Source organism: Lutjanus erythropterus, unplaced genomic scaffold (assembly GCF_056507025.1).
Source record: "Lutjanus erythropterus isolate fLutEry1 unplaced genomic scaffold, fLutEry1.hap2 Scaffold_158, whole genome shotgun sequence".
NCBI classification, from domain to species: domain Eukaryota; kingdom Metazoa; phylum Chordata; class Actinopteri; order Lutjaniformes; family Lutjanidae; genus Lutjanus; species Lutjanus erythropterus.
The window spans coordinates 268,278-288,021 of NW_028146635.1; the positions used below are offsets into that span (position 1 = coordinate 268,278).

General features: G+C 39.3%; 1 long non-coding RNA gene across 1 annotated transcript; it reads left to right on the forward strand.

Annotated features, from left to right (window-relative positions):
- Positions 1–6,077: 6,077 nt before the first annotated feature.
- Positions 6,078–13,574, forward strand: LOC146304287 (uncharacterized). The gene is made up of 3 exons (XR_014769459.1): positions 6,078–6,350; positions 10,515–10,599; positions 13,351–13,574. It is a non-coding gene; the product is annotated as an uncharacterized LOC146304287 (long non-coding RNA).
- Positions 13,575–19,744: the final 6,170 nt, after the last annotated feature.

Sequence of the window (19,744 nt, forward strand, 5' to 3'; positions counted from 1 at the left end):
TTTGCAGCGTTTTCCTTTTGCATCTGTTTTCTTATATGCAGCGCGTTTCTGTATTTGCAGCGCCTGTCTGTATATGCAGCGCGTTTGCACTTGTCGGCCACCGTAAAACTGAGTACTAAACTGACAGAAGTAGCTGCTGATGTAGTGACCATTAAAGAAACCACCACTGAGCTGAAAAACTCTGTCAGCGGGCTACAGGTACGAGTGGAGGAGGCGGAGGAGCGAATCTCCCAGCTGGAGGACACGACTGAGGGCCTTGTGACAAACACTAGTACCATGGGGAAAAAGGTGGATATGCTATGGGACCGTGTGCAAATCCTGGAGAATCACTGCAAAAGAAACAACATAAGATTGGTGAGACTGGTGGAGACATACGGGACAAATGGCACTTTGGAGGAATGTGTCAAAAAAGTTCTGAGCAAAGGGCTAGGGATAAACCCTGAGGCGGAGTTTAAAATTGAACAAATGCACCAAATGCTAGCCCCGATGCCGAATGAGGACCAGCTGCCCAGACCCATACTGATCCGCTTTCTGGCTTCCGCCTGCGAGAAGGTATTGAGAGCTGCAGCCAAGACATGAGGAGTGAAATGGGATGGACAAAGGCTGTTGATATTTCTTGATCTAACCAAGGAGTTAGCGGAGAAGAGGAAGGAGTTCCTGACCACGAAGAAGGCACTACAGCAACGCAATGTGAGATACACACTGGCCTTCCCCGCCACGCTGAGATTCACATGGAAGGGCAAGAGCCATCATTTTACAAGCGTGGAGGAGGCTGAACACTTTATCAACCAGAATTGCAACAACGCTTGAAACATGTACGGGATACATATTTATTTTCAACTGGACTGAGGATCAAGGGACAGGTAGATCATGAGAGAATGTGATGCGGGTGGGTCGGCTTACACAGGCTGTCATTAGCAACGAGCAGTTGGGAGGACCCCACGGACCTTGTTTGTTTGTTTTTTTTCTCTCAGGGCATTGTGTTTTTGTTTATTGTCATATTAAATGACTAGAAATTATGTTACAATTATCAGCTGGAATATAAAAGGTTGTAGAAGTCCTGCAAAAAGAGGGAAAATATCTTATCTTAAACACAATAAGGCCGATGTTGCATTTATTCAAGAGTCACATTTTAAGTCAGAGGAAACTCTGAAACCAAAATTTGGATGGGTAGGACATGTTTTTGATAGTTCATTTTCCAGTAAATGCAATGGGGTGGTTATACTTATACATAAAAATATGGCTTTAAAGGGTAGAATGATTTGTTTACAGGCTAATATAGATGGCAAAAATATTATTTTGTGCAATATTTATGCACCAACCACCAGTGTAATGTCGTGACAAAAAACTCAGAAAAATAGGCCAGTAAGGTCTGGGCTTAAAGCCACAACACCCTAGAAACCTTGATAAAAATTCACTGTTATCATTTGTATATTTTCAAAGTTCAAAACCATCAAAAAGAAGAATCAGGCAAAGTCAGGAAAAATCACTGGAGGAGCAACAAAGTTCTGCCACACAAAGTTTATTGATCTCTCTAGGTAGAAAAACCAACAAGCTTGAGTCAAACCCAGGTTTAGACTGAAGAAAGAGGTGCAAAACACCTTGTTATATACTGTTTAGGAGGCTCTAGGAGCCTCCTCCCACTTTGAACATTTTGGCTCACAATCAAACATAATTGTGTATTAAATTTTACCTTATGGGATCATAATGTCATTCATTTTCTCACAAATTGCTGCCTCCCTTAGGTTTGCACGCATTAATCTTATATTTTTTAAAAATAGTTAAATGATAATACAGGTTAATGCATTACATGAAAAGAACACTGAACTGTTTAAATGACATCATAACAGCTGGTCTGATATCTTATCTGCGTGGTAAGCACCAGGCGCACTTCCAAGGTCCCCAGCCTCACTAACATTTCCGGATGGCATCATGATCTTCCTTAAAAGGGAATGTTGTCCTGGATGGAACAAGCCTGAGACACGAACTATAGCTGATAGACTGAGTCTGATGCATAAAGTATACCACTGCAAGCCTGGTTGTCCTGGATGGAACAAGTCTGAGGCATGAACTACAGCTGATGGAATGAGTCTGGTGCATGAAATTATACCACTACAGTAACCCAAACTTTTTTCATCAAGTAAATAAAATTTTGGGAGAAATGGAGGGTGATGTAATTCTAGCAGGAGATTTTAATCAAGTCTGGGATCCATTTATAGATCGAAGTACTTTTAGGGGCCCATCTTGGATACCTAAAGATAGAGCAGCTATACACATGTTGAGTGAGGATAATACTCTAGTGGATATTTGGCAGTTGACAAACCCACGAAAAAGAGAATATACTTTTTTCTCTCAGTTACAAATCATACTCGAGAATTGATATGTTTTTAATATCAAACAATATAACCAAGCAAGTTGCATATTGTAAAATTAATCCAATGGCTCTATCTGACCATGCAGCTGTAGAGCTGGGAATTGATATTAAATAATGACACAGAGAGAAGAGGTAGATGGAGATTGAATGCGTCACTATTATCTAATGAGGCTTTTAACTTATTATTAAAAGAAGAATTACAGTCTTTTTTTGAATTAAATACAGGCAGCTCAGGCAGGAGATCAACAGAGTGGAAATCATCTAAAGCTTATATTCAAGGGAAAATTATAGCATATGCATCTAAAAAGAAAAGAGAGGACATGAGTAAGATAAAGGAATTGGAAACTAAAATTAGGATGTATGAAAGGGAATTGGCAGACAATTTCTCAAACCAGTTATATCAAAACATTTGCAAGCTTAAATTTGAACTTTGCCATATAAACTACATCATACAAATGGTACTAATAATGTAGCTGTACAATGTGCATAATGCAATACATTCGAAAACAAAAAACAAAAAACACACACACATTTTAGTGGCATTTTGTAAGTTTTCAGTGTCTAACGGTGGAATTTCCGAGTGTCCGTGAAGGCACCTCGACTTGACTTGGCTGTGTGACGTCGTCGGACCATTAACTTCTCCCGCGTCTGTTGAGGTGAGTGGCTGTGGGTCTCCGTTCCTGTCTCTTTAATGTCAAAAAACAGCAGTTAAATAGTCAGAAATATGTAAACTGACAGTAAATTGGCATGATAATCGATAAATACGAACAGGAAATGAAGCCTCGGTCGATAGGCGGTCAGGGGGAGGGGCGGGAGAGGGCGGTGCGTCGAAATCCGGCGGTTTAAAAACCCCTACACATGATCAACGGTAAAAACGCTTTGCGCTGGCTGTCCCATATTTTCCTATGGAGAGAGCGGTGGCGCCCGACCTAGAGGCACCGCTACCCTTGGCATGGCGCACCGCTGGGATGTGCCGCTCAGCGCTGCGCCCAAAGTTCAACTTTGACCTCGTGCTGACCTTTCAAAGCGCAACCAATGAGATAACAGCTGAATGTGACGTAGCCAAAAGCGACACATACAAATAGAGGAGGGAGAGAAAATGGAAGAAAAACTCATTCTCTGTGTTTCCGAGTTCCCCGAACTGTATAACACATGATACCACGATCTCGGCAGGAAGAGTATTGCTTGGCGAAATGTCAGTAGTCAGATCGGGCTACCAGGCTTGTGATTAGGCAGAGTTTACGAGCTACCGTTAAGCTAAATACAATGCTAACGTTAGTTTAGCTGTTTGTGTACGTTCGCTATTCCAGGCAGACACAATGACAGGATCAGTGCTTCATAGCTATATAAACTGTCCTTTAGCTCAGCAACAGTAAATCCTATCATGTTGTTACATAGAGCTGTGGTTAGTTTTTGCAAAAGGGGAGTCTGCTTTTTCCTCCAGGTCCTTTTCTTTCCGGAGTGACAAGTAGCGTTTGGTGTTGCCTAGCAACACCAACAGGTATACGTCATCGCACTTCTCGATGACGTATACCTGAGCTCCTCCGCATCCGCTCAGCGCCTCTGCGCCCTACCTGGCGGTGAGCGAAGAGCAAATTTCTTGTCATGACAGTTGAGCTAGCTAACTTGGTGCTGCCTGTTAGCTGCAGTAACATATCTGCAGTAACAAGCGCCTGTCTCCCCCCGTTCCTCTGTGTGTATGAATGTAGCCCTAGCTTCAGTAAAGCACAAACCACAGGTGAGAGAGAGGGGAGGAGAGACAGTGTGACAGTAAATATTAAATAAAATAAATAAATAAAGCAAAGGGCATCTTGAGGGAAAGACGGAATCTTATATTCAGTATACTTAAGCATTAAGTCAGCTAAGGTATATATAGGCTAATTGTTGTGTTTATGTTTAATTATGTCTCATGTGATTGTGTTTTTATTTGACAATTATTAGCTGATAGCTTTATTACGTAAAGATTGTTGGTTATGTGTGAACTTTTGCTTAATGTAGTGTGTGTAGAAGTAGAATTTGAATATTTATTATGAATGTACTTTCTTGCAAACCTACGGATAAAAGCAGTCATAACTGGTGCTGCATAGTTTGAGCAGACATACACACAGATAAACTGAGATACATAAGATGAGACTAATATTGTTTCTAGGCAAAGAGAAATACGTTTGGAGGCTGCGCTTGAGTGGTGAGTGAAGTAAAATCTGAACTCAAAGTAACAACAGAGTACATTATTTGACTGTGGACTGTGTTTAGCTGCCTTAAATGGGACAGAAGAACAATGGTAGTAGGCAGCCATGTATATTAGACTTAGAGCCAGACATTCAGTTAAACCAATCACAATCAGCTTTGACAATTTCTGCCCAGCAACTGTGGGTGGACATGTATCCACTGTGTAGGCAAGACATGCATTTGATGAAAATCTGCCTCTCAAACTACTGCCTCTGAGTGACAGACCCTAAGTCCCACAGCCAAACCAAACACATGTTGAGCGAGAAGAGAAGACTGCGAACACAGCCGTGTAAATTTTATTCTTGTGGTGCCAAATATGTGGTCACACCAACGATTTAAAGAACTGGGGTCATCTGCTTTTCTCCTGAAGGTCTTAATCTGAGTTAATATGGGAGTGAATGGGGCAGTTGGTTGGAAAACTTGTCCTTTTTGACCTTGCTGAGCCAAAACTATAAGTCCTTTTGTTTCTGTGGTCACATGTTGCTACCGGCACAGCTTTTCCTACAATCTGATGTGCAATTTGTGTATGTTGAGAGAACACTGAAGTCTGAATCTGAGAAGGGGTGTAAGTGAGAGAAGAACAAAATGGCTGACAATAAAAATGACAGTAGGCAGTGATGGATATTAGCCTTAGAGCTAGATATTCAATGGCTGCTATGGCCAGCAGCTATGAGTGAACATGCATCCAATGTGTAAGCAAGACACACAGACACGCACACACTCACCCATACACATACAAACATGCACAATAGTGCATGCACGCACACACACGTGCACGGACACACAGACACACGCACACATGCACAACTTCAATGATACATTTAGTGCTATTATTACTGCTGGCAGTATGGTGGAAATACTAGTTGGCAGTGAGCATAAGGCACACTCAAAGTTTTGTGCAAAATTTCTGGCTATAGTTAGTGATGCCTATGTGAATTGTACATCAGGCACACTGAATGACACTTACACTACAGCATTTACAGTGAACATGATGCTGAAGCATCCCTTTAAGAAATTTAATTGTTTTACTGTAATAAATTCATCCCACTGCAGTTGAAGTAAATAAAGGCAGACCTAAAAAGTGTAAATGTTTCTTTTATGTCAGTCTGCTTTCTTGAAGTTGCAGAAGTTAGTCCTAATGTCATGCTTTGTTGAAGTTGCATAAGTTAGTCTAATGCCATGTTAAGGTCGGGAGGCTTAAACTGCATTTTCTCACAAAATGATGATATACTATTTGTTGGTAAACAAAAAAGCCAAGTGCCTTTAAAACAATTTTAATAGCTTTTAAAGGGATCATTCAGCTTATTTGAAGTGGGGTTATGTGAGGACCTTATCTATAGTCAGTGTATTAAGTACAGTGAATTTGAGACAGCACACCCCCAATTGGGACAAGCAGAGAGGAGCACCATTAGGGAAGCTAGCAGTGTATTACTGTGGACAAGGTCAGTAACAAAACATATTTAAGCCACCTGAACAAGGTCCACCTAGAAAATAATTATTTTCCATTGTAAATGGCCCACTGGTAATCCAGAGTTTTACTTATGTCAAGATTAACTAACTGAGATTTTTCACTAAACCTAGAATACACCCCTGGTCTTAGCACAGTGCATGAGGAGATGGAGTCCAGCAATCCGCCACTGCTGTCCTCACCGCTAACCTAAAGCATCCATGTACCTGGGAGTGGGAGTCGGCACACCAAGAGGCCACTGCTTCACCATTATTTGACCTGGAGCACGACCTGGACCTGGTGGGTAACTATGTTTGTTTTCTTTGATTCTTTGAATGCTGCCAATAACTTATAGTTATACTTATGGACACAGTAAATTTTGACCACGTACATCATTGGTTAATGTCATCTCTCTCTTCCACTGATCTATAAACATGAAATAATTAACATACATAACTTACAGCATCTTGATTTTTTTTTTTTATTATTTTCATTTGCAGAGGTAAACATGTAAATGAGTGTTGATCTGTGTTTGTGCACTTGTTCTTAACAGGAAACAAACATGTTCCAGAGATGGAGAGACAAAACTCACAGGAACACACCACTACTATCTGCTCTATAAATCCACCTGTGCCAGGTAAATAAGAACAGCCTTCTCCCATGCATGATATGTGTCTCTTTTTTATTGTGTATTAGTGGTATATAAGCATGTAATGTACACTGTCTGTATTGTGCTTTTTTATATCCGAGGGACAGGAACAGGTAGTGCAGCTATATGTCTTGACTCTGAAAACTGCTGATTTCCAGACATGGCGCTAAAGTTTCCTCTCCTCTCCTCTCCTCTCCTCTCCTCTCCTCTCCTCTCCTCTCCTCTCCTCTCCTCTCCTCTCCTCTCCTCTCCTCTCCTCATCGACACCAACCAGATGCACTTATAAAATTAAACAACCGTATAAGGAGGCCTATACGTAAAATGGGAGAGTCTGTGTTTCTCTGTGAGAAACTTTGAGATCTTCTCACAGCAGAGTGAACAGGTCTTTGTGTGAAACACTGCAGAGTGTAACATCATGCTGTTTACAGACAGTCTGCTGTCATTAGTTTGACAGAGAGACAGAGAGGGTCGTGTCTAGAAGGGAACCCTAGACCTACGAAAGATCGTGCAAGTTTGATTATTTTAGTAGAAATAACGAACACAAATCTTGCGAGAATTGTGCAAATAAAGAGTTAGAGCTTCTAGACACGACCGAAAAAGGTGCGCAGCTCCAAAAATAGAAAATCATATCGTGGTGTTGATGTTTTTAATGTGGCGGGCTGCCATAAATAAAACACTATTCACTGAAACACTGATCACTGACCTGCTGTGATGGAAAAAAATACTCAGATTCTTTACTTAGGTATTTTTACATTGTGGTATTAGTGTGAATACAATTTAAAAATTTTGCATGTTATTGTTTCCTGTATCATCCTGTATTGTATCATAACAGTCATTGTTTTTTAAATTCTTAAGCAACAGACAGTCAAATGTTGTACATAATTCAAACATTATTATATCATAAAGGTAGCTATTGAGTGTTCATTATTGCACTAAATTAATGTTATACTGCTTTATAAAAACATTAGTGTGTGTGTTTCTGTTGTTTCAGAATGGCTCGACCAAATAAGCAGTTTGTAGCAGAAGCAGAATTCAAACATTGTGATATTATAAAGGCAGCTATTGAGTGTGGGGTCAGCTTTCTAACAAACATTCAAATATTCTACATAATTCAAATATTATATTTACATGGCAGGTATTCAGTGTTGCGTCAGGTTTTTAAGTAATATTCAAATATTCTACATAATTCAAAAATTATATTTTCGAGGCAGCTATCAGTGTGGCATCAGCTTTTTAACAAAAATCCAAATATTCTACCTAATTCAAATATTACCTTAAAAAGGCAGCTATTCAGTGTGGTATCAGTCATTCTACAAACATTCAAAAATTCCACATAATTCAAACTTTATTATATTTTAAAGGTAGCTATTCAGTGTGGTGTCAGCCTTTCTAACTAATATTCAAATATTATACATAATTCAAACCTTCTTATATCATTCACGCAGCTGTTCAGTGTGGCGTCAGGCATATTGTTGCAGCAAGCCAATGCAGCATTGCAGCTTGGCTTCAGCTTGTTGCATTCACAGCGGTAATTTCTTTAGAAATTGCTTTTCTAGTATCTCTAGTATCCTATTTAACTCGACCCTAAATTCCTTCAGGGGTCCATTCTCTTTTGTAAGAATGAGCAGTTTTTGAAGCAATGTGACCTTCTGACCTTTCCTGAGAGTTGGTAGTTAAGGTTTGTTTCATTACTTGAGGTGTATTTCACCGTCAATATTGTTATTATTTTTATTATTGTTAATAGTGATTTTGAAGACAGTTTTGCTCTAATTTTTGGTTCTGAATGCCTTCCTTTCGATATTATTTGGGTTTATTACATTGACACCAGGCCTTTTCTCTGTATTTCAGAATGGTCTGGTGTAAGTGAAGACCTGAGCCGGTGCAAGCTGCGTCCCCCAGCAAGGTGAAAGGACTGCCACAAAGGAGGTGAAACAGCACAATAGCCGAAGTTATAAAGACATTTTTTCTTTATTCTGTGAGCCATATGGCTCCAGAATTCAACTTCTCTGGACTATTTTCATCTTTTGTGACTCTCTTTTAGAAAATAATTATGATATTTTATTTTACTATTGCTTTAGAGGCTTTGTAGAGGCTGTAAACTGACTCTCCATGTGCTGCTGAATTGTTTGACCGTTGACTTGATAGGCCGTGCAGAGACTCTTTTTGTCCAGCAGATGGAGCCAAGTTATCAGTAACCAGTTATTTGACTTTTGCTCTTTCTCATCAAACAGCTACCCTGACACAGTAGGACGTGCTTTTTTTTTCTTTTTTTTTTTTTCCTTCTTTTATAAATTTTATTTAATACTGAAGGTTTTTTTCAATTAGGACTTAGTCTCCATTATTTATTTATTTATTTATTTTACATTTATTCTATTTTTTTTTAAATAATAATTTCTTTTCTTTGCATTTATATTTTAGGGATTTATTTGTTTTTTTTAAGAGGATACAGTTTTTTTCTTCCATAACCCCCCATAAAGGTTTTATTGTGTGTGTGATTTTGGATCGTTATCCTGACCTCTTCTCAATTTGATATCTTCTAGATATTATCACCTCACCTGAGATATAGGTGTGCTGAATAATTATTGGTGCATACAGCACTGGATAAGAAGAGGTCAGGTGACGATCCATGGCTGCTCAACCATTTACTTTTTATTTTTAACGGAGCCTCAGGAAAGGGCCATCCAATTAGAGATTTAATCTCACCGCAGGTCACAAATGTGGTGTATGCCAGTGTTCCCCAACCCTGGTTCTCAGGGCCCACTGTTTAGGTCGGGAGGCTTAAACTGCATTTTCTCACAAAACATGTTGATATACTATTTGTTGGTAAACAAAAAAGCCAAGTGCCTTTAAAACAATTTTAATAGCTTTTAAAGGGATCATTCAGTTTATTTGAAGTGGGGTTATGTGAGGACCTTATCTATAGTCAGTGTATTAAGTACAGTGAATTTGAGACAGCACACCCCCAATTGGGACAAGCAGAGAGGAGCACCATTAGGGAAGATAGCAGTGTACTACTGTGGACAAGGTCAGTAACAAAACATATTTTAGCCACCTGAACAAGGTCCACCTAGAAAATAAATAGTTTCCATTGTAAATGACCCACTCGTAATCCAGAGTTTTACTTATGTCAAGATTAACTAACTGAGATTTTTCACTAAACCTAGAATACACCCCTGGTCTTAGCACAGTGCATGAGGAGATGGAATCCAGCAACCCGCCACTGCTGTCCTCACCGCTAACCTAAAGCATCCATGTACCTGGGAGTGGGAGTCGGCACACCAAGAGGCCACTGCTTCACCATTTTTTGACCTGGAGCATGACCTGGACCTGGTGGGTAACTATGTTTGTTTTCTTTGATTCTTTGAATGCTGCCAATAACTTATAGTAATACTTATGGACACAGTAAATTCTGACCACGTACATCATTGGTTAATGTCATCTCTCTCTCTTCCACTGATCTATAAACATGAAATAATTAACATACATAACTTACAACATCTTGAAATTTTTTTTTTATTATTTTCATTTGCAGAGGTAAACATGTAAATGAGTGTTGATCTGTGTTTGTGCGCTTGTTCTTAACAGGAAACAAACATGTTCCAGAGATGGAGAGACAAAACTCACAGGATCACACCACTACTATCTGCTCTATAAATCGACCTGTGCCAGGTAAATAAGAACAGCCTCCTCCCATGCATGATATGTGTCTCTTTTTTATTGTGTATTAGTGGTATATAAGCATGTAATGTACACTGTCTGTATTGTGATTTTTTATATGCATCAATGGTGTAACATTTTTCTCTTCCTCTCACAAGGCTCTGACAAGATGTGAAGTTGGACACATGTCAATGAAGCAACAAGCAACATCAGCAGTCATCTTGAGCTGGAGTCAAACATGCTGTAAGTCAACTTTACAGTTCATAGATTGTGCATACCATTAGTATGAGCAATAGTTATAATGTGAAAACATTTAAAGGTTCAGTCACTGCTCCTTCTGTTTTGCTCTGACACTCATGAACAACAAACATAAATCAAGGAGGGCTCCAGCAACATTTGACCGTGCTTTGCACAGCTAAGCCACACTGAGAGGCTACGACGAATACACCTGACAACTGCCTGACCTGTACCTCGTATGCGACTGTGTTTTTCTTTCAGTCATAAACACTGTAGTGTTACAGCATGACTCTGCAAACTGTTGATTTCCAGACAACAAATAACTGTGGGTTGTTTGTGTTGGCCGTCTACATCATCAGTCTTATAGTGTCCTCTCCTCTCGTCACATAACCAGAGCCACATGGACCGAGGGACAGGAACAGGTAGTGCAGCTATATGTCTTGACCAAATGTGAAGTAGGACACATGTCAACGAAGCAGTGCGGTACTGACAGCAACACTTGAGTGTGCTTTGCACAGCTAAGCCACACTGAGAGGCTACGACAAATATACCTGACCTGTACCTGGTATGTGACTGTGTTTTTCTGTCAGTCATGAACACTATAGTGTTACACCATGACTCTGAAAACTGCTGATTTCCAGACATGGCGCTAAAGTCTCCTCTCCTCTCCTCTCCTCTCCTCTCCTCTCCTCTCCTCTCCTCTCCTCTCCTCTCCTCTCCTCTCCTCTCCTCTCCTCTCCTCTCCTCTCCTCTCAGGGACAGGAAAAGGCAGTGCAGCTATGTGCTTTTTACTCAACATTCATTGCTAATCTTCAGATGGACCCAGACCATCTGTAAGTATCCTATATAGCAGGGGTCCCTAACAGGCGGACCGAGGTCCGAGTCCTGACCCACACGCCGTCCTATATGGACATGGACCTATAACCAATAAATTCTTAATAGATTTTAAATTTTGACAGGACGCTTCTATTTTAACTGGCGCAACTATTCTAGTCTTTCCGACGCTGGTTTAGCTGATCAGGAAACGCACAGACCAATTGCAGAGAAGCCGCGTGTGGAGGAGACTGTTGTTAATGACAAAGTTTATTACAACAGTCAAAACTAACGTGATGGTTAATGACATCGACACCAACCAGATGCACTTATAATATTAAACAACCGTATAAGGAGGCCTATACATAAAACGGGAGAGTCTGTGTTTCTCTGTGAGAAACTTTGAGATCTTCTCACAGCAGAGTGAACAGGTGAGGGAGGGAGGAGGGCACATTGATCACTAATCAATCACTGATACCGTCGTCATCTTGGACTGATTAAAAAATAAAAATGACAAAATTGGTGACAAACCAAACCTGGGTGTCCACACAAATAAAGTCTTTGTGTGAAACACTGCAGAGTGTAACATTATGCTGTTTACAGACAGTCTGCTGTCATTAGTTTGACAGAGAGACAGAGAGGGTCGTGTCTAGAAGGGAACCCTAGACCTGCGAAAGATCGTGCAAGTTTGATTATTTTAGTAGAAATAACGAACACAAATCTTGCGAGAATTGTGCAAATAAAGAGGTAGAGCTTCTAGACACGACCGAAAAAGGTGCGCAGCTCCAAAAATAGAATATCATATCGTGGTGTTGATGTTTTTAATGTGGCGGGCTGCCATAAATAAAACACTATTCACTGAAACACTGATCACTGACCTGCTGTGATGGAAAAAAATACTCAGATTCTTTACTTAGGTATTTTTACATTGTGGTATTAGTGTGAATACAATTTAAAAATTTTGCATGTTATTGTTTCCTGTATCATCCTGTATTGTATCATAACAGTCATTGTTTTTTAAATTCTTAAGCAACAGACAGTCAAATGTTGTACATAATTCAAACATTATTATATCATAAAGGTAGCTATTGAGTGTTCATTATTGCACTAAATTAATGTTATACTGCTTTATAAAAACATTAGTGTGTGTGTTTCTGTTGTTTCAGAATGGCTCGACCAAATAAGCAGTTTGTAGCAGAAGCAGAATTCAAACATTGTGATATTATAAAGGCAGCTATTGAATGTGGGGTCAGCTTTCTAACAAACATTCAAATATTCTACATAATTCAAATATTATATTTACATGGCAGGTATTCAGTGTTGCGTCAGGTTTTTAAGTAATATTCAAATATTCTACATAATTCAAAAATTATATTTTCGAGGCAGCTATCAGTGTGGCATCAGCTTTTTAACAAAAATCCAAATATTCTACCTAATTCAAATATTACCTTAAAAAGGCAGCTATTCAGTGTGGTGTCAGCCTTTCTAACTAATATTCAAATATTATACATAATTCAAACCTTCTTATATCATTCACGCAGCTGTTCAGTGTGGCGTCAGGCATATTGTTGCAGCAAGCCAATGCAGCATTGCAGCTTGGCTTCAGCTTGTTGCATTCACAGCGGTAATTTCTTTAGAAATTGCTTTTCTAGTATCTCTAGTATCCTATTTAACTCGACCCTAAATTCCTTCAGGGGTCCATCCTCTTTTGTAAGAATGAGCAGTTTTTGAAGCAATGTGACCTTCTGACCGTTCCTGAGAGTTGGTAGTTAAGGTTTGTTTCATTACTTGAGGTGTATTTCACCGTCAATATTGTTATTATTTTTATTATTGTTAATAGTGATTTTGAGGACAGTTTTGCTCTAATTTTTGGTTCTGAATGCCTTCCTTTCGATATTATTTGGGTTTATTACATTGACACCAGGCCTTTTCTCTGTATTTCAGAATGGTCTGGTGTAAGTGAAGACCTGAGCCGGTGCAAGCTGCGTCCCCCAGCAAGGTGAAAGGACTGCCACAAAGGAGGTGAAACAGCACAATAGCCGAAGTTATAAAGACATTTTTTCTTTATTCTGTGAGCCATATGGCTCCAAAATTCAACTTCTCTGGACTATTTTCATCTTTTGTGACTCTCTTTTAGAAAATAATTATGATATTTTATTTTACTATTGCTTTAGAGGCTTTGTAGAGGCTGTAAACTGACTCTCCACGTGCTGCTGAATTGTTTGACCGTTCACTTGATAGGCCGTGCAGTGACTCTTTTTGTCCAGCAGATGGAGCCAAGCTAGGGCTGGGCGGTATGACCCAAAATTCATATCACCGTATAAATTGAATCCCTTCACGGTAATGGTATATATCTCGGTATAAATGTTGCGGTGTAAAACTTATGGAAGTGTTTCTGAATGGGTTTTGTAAAACAACAACAGCAAAGATATAATGTAATTTTTGAGCATTTATTGTGCAGAAGAACAACAGAAGTAAGGATAGTGCCTCAGAAATACAAAAATTCTTAAAAAAAAAGTGGATATTGTAAACAGTACTTCAAGTAAGAGAGGTTTTCTATAAGACAAATGGCAAAAACAGTGAAAAGGTTCTGTAATCCTGTAAAAATCTGTAAAAAAAATACCAAAGTAAAGAATGTGAGTATTTTTGTCATCACAGCAGGTCAGTGATCAGTGTTTCAGTGACTCTCTGTGGTTCAGTGAATAGTGTTTTATTTATGGCGGCCCGCCACATTAAAAACATCGACACCACAACATGATTTTCTATTTTTGGAGCTGCGCATCTTTTACAGTCGTGTCTAGAAGGTAAGTCTTTATTTGCACAACTCTTGTTTCCGTTATTTCTACTAAAATAATCAAACTCGCGCGATCTTTTGCGGGTCTAGGGTTCCCTTCTAGACACGACCCTCTCTGTCTCTGTCAAAGTACAGACAGCAGACTGTCTGTAAACAGCACAATGTTACACTCTGCAGTGTTTCACACAAAGACTTTATTTGTGTGGACACCCAGGTTTGGTTTGTCACCAATTTTGTCATTTTTATTTTTTAATCAGTCCAAGATGACGACGGTATCAGTGATTGATTAGTGATCAGTCTGCCCTCCTCCCCTTCCTCACCTGTTCACTCTGCTGTGAGAAGGTCTGAAAGTTTCTCACAGAGAAACACAGACTCTCCTGTTTTACATAGGCCTCCTTATACAGTTGTTTAATTTTATAGGTGCAGGTGTCAGGGTTGGTGTCAATGTCATCACGTTAGTTTTGACTGTTGTAATAAACTCCGTCATTAACAACAGTCTCCTCCACACGCAGCTTCTCTGCAGCTGGTCTGTGCGTCTCCTGATCAGCTAAACCAGTGGCGGAAAGACTAGAAAAGGTATGCCAGTTAAAATAGAAGCGTCCCGTAAAAAAATAAAATCTATTAATAATTTATTGGTTATAGGTCCAGGTCCGTATAGGACGGCGTGTGGGTCCGGACTTGTACACACATCTTGCAGATGACATTTTTCTGCTCAACATCCGACTTTTTAAACCCGAACCACGTCCAAATCACGGATGTAGCACCGTTTTTTTTTTTTTACCAGCCCCTCCTTCTCCGCCGTTACTGTGCTTGCGGCCATTTTCACACAGAGGCAGGGGCGATGACGTCATCGACGGTATGATGGCATAGCACAAATCTCTACCGTGGCCAATTTATACCGTTTCTACCGTCATACCGTGTATACCGCGCAGCCCTAAGCCAAGCTATCAGTAACCAGTTATTTGACTTTTGCTCTTTCTCATCAAACAGCTACCCTGACACAGTAGGACGTGCTTTTCTATCCCCTTTTCCTTCTTTTTTCCCTTCTTTTATAAATTTTAATTAATACTGAAGGTTTTTTCTATTAGGAATTAGTCTCCATTAGTTAATTTTTTGTTGTTTTTTTTACACATTTATTCTAATTTTTTTAGTAATAATTTCTTTTCTTTGCATTTATATTTTGGGGATTTATTTGTTTTTTTAAGAGGATAAAGTTTTTTTCTTCCATAACCTTGTGTTTTATTGTGTGTGTGAAAGCCTCAGGAAAGGGCCAGAGATTTAATCTCACCACAGGTCACAAATGTGATGTATGCTATAGTGGGAAAATTATATGCTGAACTGGTCACTGTTGTTCCTCAGAGTTACTTCTCATGTATTGTCAGGCACTAATTGGTTACTTGTCCTTGAACACACAGCTGTTCTCCCTTTGGAACAACAACTTCTGATAACACAATCACATCCTGACTCTCCCACTAAGCACTTCAGGTCCATCCTGACCCAACCTCCTTCATCTCCTAACCCTATAAGACAGATTTACATTCTTGACTCATTATCAGTTCCTTTTACACTTTCCGTGTGACTGTGTACTGGTCCTTTGCAAAGCTCTATTGAAACACCACATCAAACACCAGACAATTTTGGTCATGGTGTCTGTCTTCATTTTCAGATTTTCCACCACAATTTGGTGTCAGAAGTGGGATTGTTTGTCTGAGGGTTTCTGGACTCGGGGGTCGACGGTGGTAGTGCACACCCTGAGGCCTTCAGCCTCAACCTCCCCACAAAGACGAGTGTAGAAGCTAGCCTATTACTTAGCCCCTGAGACGTTTAACCTGGAGTGACCTGGCTGACGCGCTTGACTCTTTGTTTTATAACCATACGCTGTGCCGTTCCTTGAATTAATCCACAGGTCATTCTTCATTGCAGCAAAAATAATTTATTTCCCTCATGCAATCATGAATGATGTCCATTGTTGTTTCAAAAAAGAAAAGACCAAACATTCAGCTACGGCGTGACAAACATTTTGCGCCTTAGCAGTCCTGACAACAACAGTAACCCAGCTACCTTTACACCTGAGCATTACAAAGGTACAGTGACACCCTATGTTCAAAACAGTGAACTACAAGTCAGCCTTTGAAATATTTCACCAACATATTTGGCTCCTACAACGAGTGAGAAGGATGGCCTGAGACCAAGACCAGACTCACTCAGCGCTGCGATTCAACAATTCTAATTGGTGAAAATCTGAAAATTTATTTAATTGACTTGAAGTTCAGAAAATCTTCAAATCCATTTATCTCCCTGTCACCAGTGAGATCCAACATGGGGGAAATGTACTCAAAGTCCTGAATTTCCCTGTGATGGAGACAGCAGGGGCTGGCTCACCTCCCATCACCATCAGATGGAGGTGTAAAGTTTGCCACTGAACTGACTGTGTTTTGACATTTCACAAATGGTAAAACAAACATGTATAACATGGGACAAAAGGACATGCTGTGCATGCTGAAAGCTCCTCAAAGCAGGAGAGAAAAAAACAGAGAGAAAGATCTAAATATGGCAGCATTGACTATGTTCCAAGGACGTTCTATGGAGGTCTAAGTACAGCTGATCCAGATGTTTGTTTCCATTGTGGCAAAAAGGGACATTGAGCCAAACACTACCCAAAGACTGATCCAACTCAAAAGATGATTGACTCGCAGCGGAATCATGAGACTCAATATCTGACCATAATGTTCAATATAATCCTGTTTTGAAGGTTTATTGACAAAAATTACCTTTTTTGTCTACATACTCAGATGTGTTCAACTGGTACCAGACACACAACACACATTTGCCTATTTACATAAAGCATGTGACATCATAAACACCCCAGCCTTTCAGAAGATCCCTAAAACTGATATTGGTCTAATCAGAGGCATGCAACCAATTGTGATCACACCAAAATCTAATTAAAGGCCCTGTCAACCATAATATCAACTCAACCAAAAAAAAAAAAAAATTACACCAGTCTTTAACACGTGATTAAGGGCAGGTGTAATCATTCCCTGTGAAAATTCTCCTGTATGCACACCAATTTTCTCAGTTAAAACAAAACAAAAATCAGCTAAAAATTCAAAAGAAAGTTTGAGCTCATTAAATCTGTCACCAGGAAGTGCACGATTACAATATGTTGATGATTAAATGATTCGTGCTTTAACTCAAGTTCAGTGTGAAAAAGACATATTTGAAACATTTGGCTGAAGAAGGTCACAAAGCTAGCTCATCAAAACTGCAGTTTGTCCTACACGTGACATTTTTGGGTCATGTGATCATATCTGAGGCCAAATTCCTCTCCCAAAAAAGAGTAAAAACATTTCAAAACATTTTCAAATCCAATCATAAAGAAACAAGTTATGTCTTTTGTGTTCCTATTGCAGGCCCTTCATTCCTGTCCTCGAGGCACCCCTGAGCGCAATCGCACATGAGTGAGGCCTAGAAGCACATAGTAAAGTGACATGGACTGCTGATACAGGATAAACATTTGTTGACTTAAAACATGTCCTTCGGAAGACTCTGATGACTCCAACTCTTGGGTCACCAGATCCAAACCGACCTTTTACTCAGACTGTAGACAAAGAGTGTTCAGTACTCTAGGATGGCAGAGGCAGACAGAGACCTGTAGCCTACTTTTCAGCTAAACTTGATGCTTTAGCTACAGGAATTCCTACTTTTTAAGGTTACTCTAAACAAACTCTGCTTGTTCCACATGTTGTTTCATTGGTTTTGCTTTAGCAGAAAACATCTTATCTTTCAGCAGCAAGATTGCTCTTTTATAACACTGTTCTATTTGAAATCCCTGATATCACTGTGAAAAGATACAATGTAACTGAGGTATATTTCTGGTAAGATAACCATGGGTTCATGTGTAGTATAGGCCTACAGATCATACAGTCTCTAACCTTCTCTAATAATTCAGCGTTGAGGCCTGAGAGCCATGTATTTCCATTTTTGGGTATCATGAAGATACAGCTCTTTGCATCGGTCCATGTTAGGAGATGTGCGGAGAATACAACTATGTTCTTACAATAACTGAAGTTTGTTCCCCCAGACCAGATTTGCAAGAAACAACTTTGCAAAATCCAGATTTTGAACTGTTTGTGGATGGATCAGCATCATGCAACCCTGACACAGGAAAAAAAAATGTAATTAGTTTCGCTGTGGTAACCAGGGGTTAGGGGTCTGTTTGTTGAATAAGGAAACTTAAACTTTGACTCAAAAAGAAAAAAAAAAACAAAATTAGAAAATAAATGGTGTTATGTATCTCATAAATTATCAATGATTAATCAGTCAAAGCTTTCAACTATTGGTTCTGGAAAATGCACAAAATTTATAACCCTAGTTTGGAGAGGTGACAGTGACATCAATGGTTGAAAGTAACTAATACTCTAGTAGTTTTTCAGGCAAATACTTTGTACTTTTACTGAAATATATTTCTAACGCCAGTACTTTTACTTGTAATTGAGTAATGTTTTAGCAATATAACAGATTTCTTGTACTCTTTTCACCATTGGTGGTAACTGCACATGATACCAAATCACTCTCATAGAAGCATGTAATCTAGCAACAGACAAAACAGTGAATATCTGCACAGACAGTAGATATGTTTTTGGCTTTATGCATGATTTTGGTACAATTTGGAAAAAGAGAAATTTTCAAACACCATCTGGCAAACCTATAGCACATCACACTCTTGTTTTACAACTGCTGGATGCTGTTCTGCTCCCAAAAAAGGTTGCTGTGTGTAAATGTCATGCTCACACTAACAATGACCAACTTTCACAGGAGAACACCAGAGGAGAAGCAGCTGCCAAGGCCGCAGCATGCCCAGAATTAACTATGTCTGAATTCTTTCCATATGATGACCCTAACATAGGGCTGGGCGATATGGACCAAAAGTCATATCCCGATATATTTAGGCTGAATATCGATATACGATATATATCCCGATATTTTTTCCGCAAAGTGAGAGCAAATGTTCAGTCAAGGTCAAAGCTAAATATGACATGTCACAAGTAGTTTTATTGAAACTGGCTATTTCAGTGAACAGTGGCAAAATCAAATGAATAAATAATAAACAGGTTTCTTCACCTGGTTCATGAAAAAAAATGCTCAGTTGTTCAAATAATAAAATTTAAACATAAATACTGTACCTTTTTTGAAATTAAAGCTCCGTGCACATTTAAATAAAAATATATCTTAAATAAAAATAGCCTATAAAATAAAATAGGCCAATCTTTTTCTGAAATAAATCTATTCATGAGAAAAGTACAATAAACATTTTTTTTAGTTTGACAACAATAAATGGCTTATTGAAATTGAATCCGACTTGTTCCACAGTTGCAACAGGGACCATATCTTTTGCAATGTGATAGGACACCGCTTTCGTTATAGTACACCACTTGTCACTTTTCTTTTCATAAGGCACACTGCGGGAAATGAGGCTCGCAGTGGGCTTTGTTTCGGGGCTGGAGCTTTTTCGGGTTGTGGATGGCTTGCAGCTGGGGCTTC